Consider the following 11,011-nt stretch of genomic DNA (forward strand, 5'->3'; position numbering starts at 1 on the left):
GGAAATGGACCCCCACACACCCCTGGAGGAGGTCATAGCACAATTGGGGGCACACTACACACCTCGGCTACCGAATACTTCCCCCACACATCCCCCCACTCCACCCCTCCGAACAAGAATGTCCCACAAAATAGCTGGTACGACGTAGAGTGCAGGAAAACCCGGCTCCGTCTTCAACAGGACGAAGCACGGGGAGTATACACGCATAAACAGGCACGCTTGATCTTCCGTCGTCTAGTGTGACGGAAGAAATGAGCCTACCTCTCCAAAGTGGAACACGAATTCTACTAGCTATTCTTAGGACAAGACAGTAGAGAGGCATGGAAGGCGTTTCAAGAACCTCGAGCCCAGACGCCCATCACCTCCCCGAACACTTGGCACGCATATGCAACCTCACTATACCAAGTACCCAAGCAGCCCTAGCTACCCCGACCCCCAGGGAGCAGACCCAGATCATCCACATTCTTCAGCACGGGGTGGGTCTTGGATGCCATTGATAGACTCCAAAATGGTCGTGCCCAAGACCACGAAGGCTTGGTAGCAGAGCATTTGACCCATGCCAGAGACATACTGGCACCTCTCTTAGCACACATGTTCAACAGAGCCCTATGTGAAGGCTTCCCTGCCAGCTGGTCAGCCAACACCATAATACCTATCCTAAAGACCGGAGACCCCATGGTTACCATGAACTACCGAACAATCATGGTTGGCCATGTACTAGCCAAGCTCTATGGATCCATACTAGACCACGAGCTGAGCAAGTGGACAGAGCAACACCAACATCGGGCGGCAAGACAAGCAGGGTTTAGGAGGGGTTTCTGCACCCTTGACCATATCCTCACACTAAGAGCCATCATAGAGGAGGGTAGAGCACATGGAAGACAAGTGTACTACTGCTTCGTGGACTTCCGCAAGGCCTTTGACACAATCCCTCGAGCGAGGCTCACGCAGAGACTACAAGAACTGGAGGTCCCAACCGAAATGCGATGGGGGATACTGGCACTATACGAATCGGTAACGGGCCGAGTCCGGGCACCAGGAGGGCTGTCAAAGGAGATAACCAGCACCATCGAAGTCAAGCAGGGATGCCCACTCTCACCCACCCTATTTGGCCTCTACATTGATGAGATCTCAGAGTACATAGATAGATTAGGCGAGGAGGGATCGAGCCTAGGAGGGACACTAATACCCATCTTACTATATGCGGACGACATAGTCCTCATCTCCAGCACACCCAAAGGGCTACAGTGCCAATTGGACGCACTACAGACCTTCTTTCAAGACAAAGACCTAACGGTGAACCTGGGGAAAACCAAGGTCATGGTGTTCAACACGTCAACCCAATGGCTCCGACGGTCGGTACCCCCCTTCACATACGGCGGAGAGACCGTGGACGTAGTCCAAAGATACGTCTATCTGGGGACTACATTCTCTGGACCGAGATTTACCCTGAGAAAAGCAGCAGAAGATAGACTAACCCGAGGCAATGCAGCCCTCGGGTCAATGGAGAACCAATGTGCTTGCATACAGTTCCAGGAACCCCGGACAAAGCTCTAGCTTTTTGACACCTTGGTCACACCAGCCCTCCTGTACGGGGCTCCCATATGGGGGTCCAGTCTCTACCACATGTGGAGGGCCCCACAGGACCAGCCACTGCCTAAGGAGGAGGCCACCTATGAGGGATGGGAGCAGATGGAGAGACCCTTAATACTTATGATCTCACAGATGATCCGAAGCAAGCACTCCGTACCACACAAGGTCATCCGCGCAGAGCTGGGGGCACCACCCCTCGTGGCTAAGGCCCTCTTCCAGACCGTGACCTTCTTGCATCAAATATGGGACCTGCCCCAGCAATGGTACTCCAAACTCGCCCTGGAGTCATCCAAATAGCTAGCAACACAAGGGGACACTGAGTGTTGGTATGCCCTGGCTATGGCTCCATGGCCTACACATGGACCACCACCTCCCCCCACTACAATACAGCCTAGACTGCCCACACCTGGAGCTCAGCCGAGAGGAGGTGAATCGCATCATCAGAATTGATATCATCCAGACAAACACAGCCAGGATATGGGTGACCCCCACGTCGGAACTAGGAACCAAGAAGGCTTTCTACCGAGAGCACTTCCTGCACATCTCCCCGGATGGCTTCATCACCCGCCCAAGCTACATGGACACACACCTGTCTCACGGGGTTAGAAGTGCCATCGGACAAATCTGCACGTCCTCACACCAACTACGGGTCGAAACAGGCAGATACGGGGCCAACCCCCTCCACCCAGAAGACCGAATCTGTCAGCTCTACCATCTCGAGCCAAAGAAGAGGAACACTATATCTGTAGATGCCCATTGTACTACGAAATCCGGGGACGCTTCCACTGCCTATTCAGCGAAGGATTCGAACCGCTCTCCAAGGTGATGGAATTCAAAGACCAGAGATGCTTGGGGCTCTTTCTACTGGAAATACGACGCCACAGAGACCACCTCCTACGAACCACGGAGCAAAGACAAGGAGCCACCAACCAATGCACACTCAACGAATTCTACCAAATACCAGCTACCCTCCCTACCACCGAGCCCCCACCAGCCCAACCGGCCTCCCGACCCCGAGGGACCACCTTAGAAATAACTAGAGCGAGAGGCAAAGCCCGACACCGCTAGCCCCCGTCCCCGCAGAAGACACATGTCGAAGATACAAGGGATACTACGCCACCATCGGAGGGCCCTGCCCCGCCGCTTTAGTCTCTCCATGTTAGACCGACCCATGCGGGACATCCTAGGATGAACACTTCAGGAGCAGTTCCACACCGCATTGGGAGTACCTCTAGATTGTATCTAGTCTAGATATCATTTTGTACCTACTCAATTTAGTTCAACATAGCATAAACGTTAGCTTCACTGGGACTTTTGAAATCTCCCAGACATTTTGTATGCAACATTTTGGTCTCATAGGCCAACTTGGCCTGTTGTAGATGTTAATATAACTTTCTTTCTTTCTTCTCTCTCTCTCTCTCTCTCTCTCTCTCTCTCTCTCTCTCTCTCTCTCTCTAGTAGTGGTGGGTGGCAAGTAGTGGTGGACTAGCTAGCATGTGAAGAAAGGAGGAGCTGCGGTCCAAGGCACGAGCAACCTAGGGTGAGCACATGAAGAAAGGAGGAGCAAAGTGGAGTAGGAATAGAGTCAAGAAGTTAGTGAGAGCAGTCTAAGGTGGCTGCTCATGGAGAGCATGGTGGGCTAGCATAGATGTCAGTGCTAGGTAGTGGGATGGTGCAAAGATCCATGCAAGGGGGCAGTGCTAGGAAGGGGAGAGTAGTCCAAGGTGGGCACTCATGGTAATTAGCATGTCACATGGGGCACACACACACACACACAAAGGGAAGGAGGGAGGCCTTCATCATCATGAAGGCTTTTCCTACATTCCCAAGTGACCTACAGGACATATCCATAGTTGTCATGGACATGGACATGGACACACTAGGCGAGGTCAAGCCCTCTGATATTGACTTCTCCAACAACTTCAAGGACAACTTTGATGACTACGACATCATTTGAGGTGATAGTGTCAATAATAGATAGTGCAAATGGTCAATAATCGATTTATCTTGATGTGGGTGACTCCTCTTCCTGAAAGGTGAGAAGGATCGAAGCTTGCACTCGAGAGCTATGGTGGGAGAGCAAGAGCAAGAAAGAGAGAGACAAGAAATGGGAACTCCAACAGTCACAATGTGTGACCGGGCCTTCCTTATTCAAACTGTCACTAAAAGAATAAAGAATAAAGTGACGGTGATGGGCTCCCGCCACCTGTAGTGTGCAGTGGCAGTGACTGTCAGTGTAGTAATACACGGGCGGCTAGGCGGAGGCGCCTTTACCCCCAACAACCTCCCACTTAAAGGTGAATTTGCCCTAGTGAGGAGTGAAAAGAAAAAGAAAAAGACAGTACAACATGTACACATGTACAACAGGATGAGGAAAGACATCATCTCATCCCACGCCCATCAACCTCCTGAGGAAGGCAAAGCACTCTGTAGAGAGACTTTTCCTGAGCAGATCTACAGGATTCTGGTTAGTCGAGATCTTGACAAGATCAACAAACTTGTCCTCAACGACCCCATGTATGAAGTGATACCTCACCTCAATGTGTTTCTTCTTCGCATGATGGAAGACCGGATTCTTGGCTAACTGAACAGCACTCATAGAATCCGAATGCAGTGTAGAGATAGAATCAATACTAAGGTCGGCAACCAAACGACCCAACCAAATGGCCTCCTTGCAAGCCTCAGTGGTTGCAACATACTCGGCCTCTATAGTAGAAAGGGCCGTGCATTTCTGCACCGTGGACATCCAAGAAACAACACGTCCAGCATAGGTGAATACATAGCCGGAAGTGGACTTCCTACTATCTACATGTCCTGCATAATTAGAGTCAGTGTATCCCACGACTCCTGTATCTTGGCTGCCATAGCATATGCACATATCTGCAGTGCCCTTCAAGTACCTCATGATACCCTTCACGGCATCCCAATGCTTCTTGCTAGGTGTAGCCATATAGCGTACCACAACACCAACTGCAAAGGCAATATTTGGATGAGTGGCTATCATGGCATACATAAGACTACCCACTGCGGATGCATAGGGAATCTTGGCCATCTTGGTCATCTACTCATCTGTCTGTGGACAATCAGCTTGTGATACCTTCACATAAGAAGGCAATAGATAACCAATAGGCTTTACATCTTGCATGCAGAAGCGCTCAAGGACTTTATGAATGTACTCCCTTTGTGACAAGTAGAGGAGTCCTTGATGCTTGTCGTGTCTAATACGCATACCAAGTATGTGAGAGGCCTGTCCCAGATCTTTCATCTCAAATCTCTTCTTGAGCCGAGCCTTAAGAGTATCTAGCTCATCATGAGCTTTTCCTGCTATCAGCATATCATCCACATAGAGTACTAAAATCAATAAAGAACCATCATGGGCTTTCTTTGTGTAAAGATACGGATCCATAGCACTCCTACTATAGCCCTGTGACTGCATAAAGGCATCAAACTTATGATACCACTCCCTAGGTGCCTACTTCAAGCCATAAAAACTTTTCTTCAATTTGCACACTAGGTGCTCCCTGCCAGGTTCTAGAAAGCCCTTAGGCTGCTCCATATAAATCTCATCATGCAAGTCTCCATGTAAGAAAGTCGTCTTGACATCCATCTGGTATAAATCCAAGTCAAGCTAAGCAACCAAAGCCAAGACTAAGCGCAGGGTGGTCATCTTAACCACAGGAGAAAAGACCTCATCAAAGTCCACACCATGCTCCTGCTTAAAACCCTTTGCTACCAATCTAGCCTTGTATGCCGGCTTGGGGTGTCCACGGGTACTTTTCAGCTTGTACACCCACTTGCATGGCAAAGCCTTCTTGCTCGTAGGCAAGGAAACTAAATCCCAAGTGTCATTCTTATGCAAGGAGTCTATCTCAGACTGCATAGCCCTCTCCCAGGAGTGATTGTCACCCCTGCGCATAGCCTCATCATAAGTGAAAGGCTCTCCTACATCTGTAACCAAGACATAATGCATCGAGGGTTGAAATCTATCAAACGGACGTCTGTCTCTAGTAGACTGTCTCACGGCAGGCTCTGCTGCTTGTTTAGCTGCCTGTCCAACACCTTGACCATGAGCATCTGCTGCAGCTGTAGGCTATCCAACTAGCTATGCGGGAGCTCTCGGCTCCTCCTGAAATATGACCCTGTGGATCTCAACAACTCGCTCAGGCTGCCGATGCATCTTGTCTTCATGGAAGACTACATCATGACTATGGATGACTTTTCGAGCCTGCAGATCCCAGAGACGGTAACCCATCTCACCTACACCCCCATAACTAAGGAAAATTAATTTGACACTTTTAGGATCCAACTTACTTCTCTTGTCCTTGGGCACATGGCAAAATGCCTCACATCCAAAGACACGGAGATGAGAATAAGAGGGAGGTTTTCCAGTCCATACCTCCTCTGTAACTTGGAAATCCAAACCACTAGAAGGTGATCTGTTTATGACATGCACAGATGTACTAACTGCCTCAGCCCAAAAGCTCTGTGGTAGGCCGGCCTGCATGGCTAAGCATACTGCATACACACTCCTGGATGGTTCTATTCATCTGCTCAGCCAAACCATTCTGGGGGGGTGTAGGGGGCGGTCAACTGACGCTTAATACCCCTCTCATCACATAACTGCTCAAAAGCACGTGAGACATACTCACCCCCATTATCTGTTCTTAGGCATTTTAGCCTATACCCAGACTCGTTCTCAGCCAATGCAAGCCATCTCTGAAACACAGCCAAGACATCAAATTTCAGCTTAAGTGGATAAGCCCAAACTTTTCGTGAAAATACTTTGCGCGCCACCCATAGACTAATAAGGCATGGGCCCATAGACATCTGAATGTACCAATGCCAAGGGCTCACTCATGCGTGGCCTACCAGACTTCTTATGCGTAGACCTAGTCTGCCTGCCATAAAGACAATGCTCACATGAATCAAAACATGCATAATCAAGGGGCGATAAGTACTGCAAACCAGAAAGCATTTTCATTTCCTTCAAAGACATATGGCCCAAACGGGCATGCCAAAGAGATACATGTGGGATAGAACCCATAGACAAAACATGATCAAGGGAAGAAGCAGATACAATCAAGGGATAGAGGCTGCTAGCCTTGGCACCTCTCTCAATCACAAGTCTACCACGAGTGATCTTCCATACAGAGTCTCCAAAAGATACATGATAATCTATGTCATCAAGCTGTCCTACTGACATGAGACTGTCAAAGCAGGTACATGATGTACATCCTGCATAACAAAACTGCTGCCAGAAGGAAACTACAGCCTAACATCATCAATGCCCTCAATATCAAGAGAGTTGTCATCACCCAAGCACACAGAACCCGAAACAATATGGTATGAATGAAACCACTATCGGCAAGGTGTCACATGAAAGGATGCACCTGAGTCCAAGAGCCAACACTGTGCATATATAGAGTGTATCTTTGTCATCTGCAAAGCACTAGAAGAAGCTGCAAGGATATAATCATCATCAACATCCTCAGGCTACATAACATTGATCTCTTCAATTTTAACACTGGACTTTGCAGGCACTATGCTGCGATCAGAAGACTTATCCCGCACTTTGTCTTTCCCCTTATCTTTGCGCCTTTTATTGCGCAGTTCATGGCATTGTGGCCTAATATGGCCCTTTTCCCCACAATGGTGACAAGTAGCATCTGCATTCTTGCCATGGGATTTGCTACGTGACTTCCCATGAGACTTGGACCAAGATTTCTGAGAATCCTGTCCACGGCCACTACCACTGCCATGCTTTCCATATCCATCATTCCTGCCTCTAACTGTCATAGCATGAGACACACAAGAGGCATCCAAATTCTTACAGTTAACCTCTTCATGCAGAAGAGCACTCTCAACATCAGATAATTTCAAGGTAGCAGTAGAGGCACATAATGCAGTGCGGAATACATCCCATGACTCATTAAGAGTACCAAGCAAGAAAAGAGGAGTGACATCCTCTGCAAAAGTGATGTCCTGCGAAGTCAAGTTCTTGAGTATAGCATGGAACTGGCTCAAGTGAGCAGACATAGTCACATTCTCCTTCATGCATAGATCCATAAGCTGCTTCAGCCAATATATCTGACTCGTTGGACTTTTCTTGTCATAGAGATTCTTGATTTTATCCCACAACTGCCATGCACTCTGTTCTTTCTCAAATACATTGTAATGAACCTGTTCTGTGAGAGATAATGCAATAGTGGACTTGCATAACTCATCAAGCTCAAGTCATTCCTCATCTGGCATAGTTGCAGGTGGATGCCCGCTCAACCTCAAAGGTTTGATCTACAATTTTTGCACCAACACCTGCCAAATCTGGCTCTTCCAATAAGAGTAATTCGTACCATCAAGCTTAGTGATGTTGAAAATAGCATGATTAGTGGACGAACTCGCCATAATGCAGACTAGAAGACTAACAGCTCAAAACTGCTTGCTATTTACTGCAAAAAATGACCAAAAATTTACCAAAATCGAGAGAAAATGACGAGAAAAGTGTAACCAAAGCTGTTGCCCACGAAGTACTAGTGAAAGTACATCATTTCAGAATATTTCAGCATGAAAAATCCATGTCAGTCCGGAGTTATATGCTTGCTGTAATAAATGACAGCAGGGTACTGTGAGAGGCAATTGCGGACCAAATCACTACACCAAGTCAAGAAATGACAGCCAAGACATGACTAGCCATAACCGAGCATAAATTAGCACCAAACAGTCATCAAGACCCTGAGTAAACACCCAAACATGTCACCAAAGCATCCGTCAATGAGTAGGCATACCCCCTGGACAATAGGGAAAAGTATACATAATACTGGCAAGATCTGACACCAGTAGGTGTATGCTCACTAAAGTGCAAAGCCCAAGCTCAGGTCAAAAGCAACTCCAAGATACCAGTGCATGAACCATGCAACATTTAAGTGTAAGAGATCCCAAAGTCTCAAGTATCTGCAAAATGCTCAAAATAGCATAAACCTCCTGCTCAATGTCGATCAAGCATACAAGATGCTCCCACTGGCACAAAAGGCAGATAAACGAGCTCAACAGCTCAATCAAACCAAGTCAGAGTACCAAAGACAGGTAACCAAGACAATGCCTCAATAGCATTCAAGGTCGTAATGGAAAAAGCCAAGTCGTAACGGAAAAATCCAAGTCAATGTCCAATTGCTCAAGGGAATACTCAAATGAATATCGAGACGAGCTCAAACAAATGCCATCCACAGCCAAAACATAAAGCATTCACCAAGACATCATAACCCGTACTGGGTAGCCTAGGCATAAACCATGTCATAGATGAAATGTCAACTGTAAAGAAGTGACAGTCAAACCCAAATTGAGCTCTAATCTTAGCTCAAAATCATTCTGGAGCATAAACAAGACATGTGGCATAGTCCAAATACATCATGACATCATACCGAGTAGCCGGGAGCACCCCGTGACCAATAGGCATAACCCAACTGTAGCATAAATAGCTTCAATCCTGAAGTTTCTAGCAACATATAACCTCTGTAAACTGAGCAAATCAGTGCTCAATCCAAGCTCAAATCCATAGGCATACATTCCCGTATGTATAGGCACCAACCGGGCATAATGGGGCATCACATGCCAAGACCTGTAAGCATAAAATTGAAGTAACAGGTGGCTGCTCTATTTTGGACAGATCTAGGATTGTTCAAAACAATCAATGGCTGAGCTAAATCAGCTCCAAATGCGTCTCACATAAGAGGCATAACATCCACAAGTAATCCGGTATCAATAGACATCAGTAGAAGCATCACATAAGCGATAAGCATACAAATACATGCTGTCTCAGACCTGAAATCTGTTGCAAAATATTCTATCATCACAATTTGGCAAATCCGACATCACCATCATGTCCAGAGCGTGCCAAAACCCCAACTTAGACTCTTACCTTGCCTGAATCGGGTTCCGAATGCCCGAGATATGATAAAAAGAGTGAATTTTGGGCCAGATTTTGAAACAGGCGCAAAAAAAATGTGAGCTGGCTAGGGGGGATCTGCTATCCCACGTGTCAACAATGGGGCCCAAAGGGGGCACAAATGGGGGCCAAAGAAGGCCTACACCAAGCCTCAGCAAGCCTTGATAGGCTGGAAGTAAGATCCAGGTGAAGGAAGCTCCAAGAGGTGTGAGCTATGGCTACCCACAACCTGTGAAAACCCTATTTACCTAGACCTACGGACTGAGATAAATCTCTAAAATAATGAAGCAATACCTCAATGTCAATGCTCTGATGGTGCCTCAATAGGCCGAGAAGAAGCTCAGGAAGCCAGGGAGTGATGAGAGCTCAAGAGAATGAGCTATGGCTGTCGGGAAGGAGAGACCCAATGCGAGTGGGGAGTCCATGGGAAGCTGAGAATGCCACGAGCCAAGCTCAAGAGTCGGGAAGCCGTGCTCTGATACCGGTTGAAAGGTGAGAAGGATCAAAGCTTGCACTCGAGAGCTTTGGCAGGAGAGCAAGAGCAAGAAAGAGAGAGACAAGAAATGGGAACTCCAATAGTCACAATGTGTGACCGGGGCCTTCCTTTATTCAAACTATCACTAAAAGAATAAAGAATATAAGTGATGGTGACGGGCACCCGCCACCTGCAGTGTGCAGTGGCAGTGACTGTCAATGTAGTAATACATGGGCGGCTAGGCGGAGGCGCCTTTACCCCCAACACTTCCCACTACATAAAGCTAGAGATTGGATAACCATGGCTTATCACGAGCCACTAGATGATCAATCCCTACATTTGTGGCTTAATAGGGTATGGAAAGATTGATTATTGATTATATTAGAAGTGTATCCAATTTTGCTTCAACAACTATATTTCATATTGCTTGATTCTGAAATCTTTTCTTAGTCAAAGAGTGTGGTTATTATCCTTCAAAGTGATCATGGTTATACAAGATTGATAAAATAGTTTTTAGATGTCTTCTATGTGCTATGTAGACTACCTTCTCATTAATTGCCTAGCAACAACAAATGTTGTACGTTATTTTGACCATGAGAGAGAACTTAAAATGAAAGCAAAAAAAAGAAGAAAATCTAGAGAATGAGAGAATATAAAACTTGAGGGAATGAAAACTAGAGAAAAAGAAAATGGGAGAGAGAATAAAATTTGGAGAAAGTAAGGAGGGGGAGAGAGAAAGAAAGAAAGAAAGAAATATATATTAACGTCTTCTAAAGACCAAAACTGGCCTATGAGACAAACTGTGATACAACTGATGAGGTCCAGCTATCCAAAATAAAAGTGCTAAATGAAAAGCTAAAAACTGGAAACTAAAAATACGGTGCTGTGAGTGTGATAAGTGTCGTGTATGTGTATGTGCGTATGTAGCTCTGGTACTCCAGATAATGGCTACAAAAGGGGAACAAATGTCGGCTGTGATAGGGGAACAACTGTCGGCTGTGATA

Source organism: Lygodium microphyllum, chromosome 13, assembly GCF_053477565.2.
Source record: "Lygodium microphyllum isolate KBCC chromosome 13, Lygodium_microphyllum_v1.1.10, whole genome shotgun sequence".
NCBI classification, from domain to species: Eukaryota; Viridiplantae; Streptophyta; class Polypodiopsida; order Schizaeales; family Lygodiaceae; genus Lygodium; species Lygodium microphyllum.